The 213-nt window shown below is 66.7% G+C and overlaps 1 protein-coding gene across 1 annotated transcript in view; it reads left to right on the forward strand.

Moving 5' to 3' along the window:
- Positions 1–213, forward strand: part of HMCN1 (hemicentin 1) — a 160,126-nt gene that overhangs the window by 68,921 nt on the left and 90,992 nt on the right.

The following is a 213-nucleotide window of genomic DNA, read 5'->3' on the forward strand; positions in this document are numbered from 1 at the left end:
AGGTACTGTGCTCCTGCCTGGCCAGGTACTGTGCCCCTCCCTGGCCAGGTACTGTGCTCCTGCCTGGCCAGGTACTGTGCTCCTTTCTGGCCAGGTACTGTGCCCCTTCCTGGCCAGGTACTGTGCCCCTCCCTGGCCAGGTGCTGTGCCCCTCCCTGGCCAGGTACTGTGCCCCTCCCTGGCCAGGTACTGTGCCCCTGCCTGGCCAGGTAC

The sequence above is a fragment of the Corapipo altera genome, unplaced genomic scaffold (genome assembly GCF_003945725.1).
Source record: "Corapipo altera isolate COAL_440 unplaced genomic scaffold, ASM394572v1 316, whole genome shotgun sequence".
Classification (NCBI taxonomy): Eukaryota; Metazoa; Chordata; class Aves; order Passeriformes; family Pipridae; genus Corapipo; species Corapipo altera.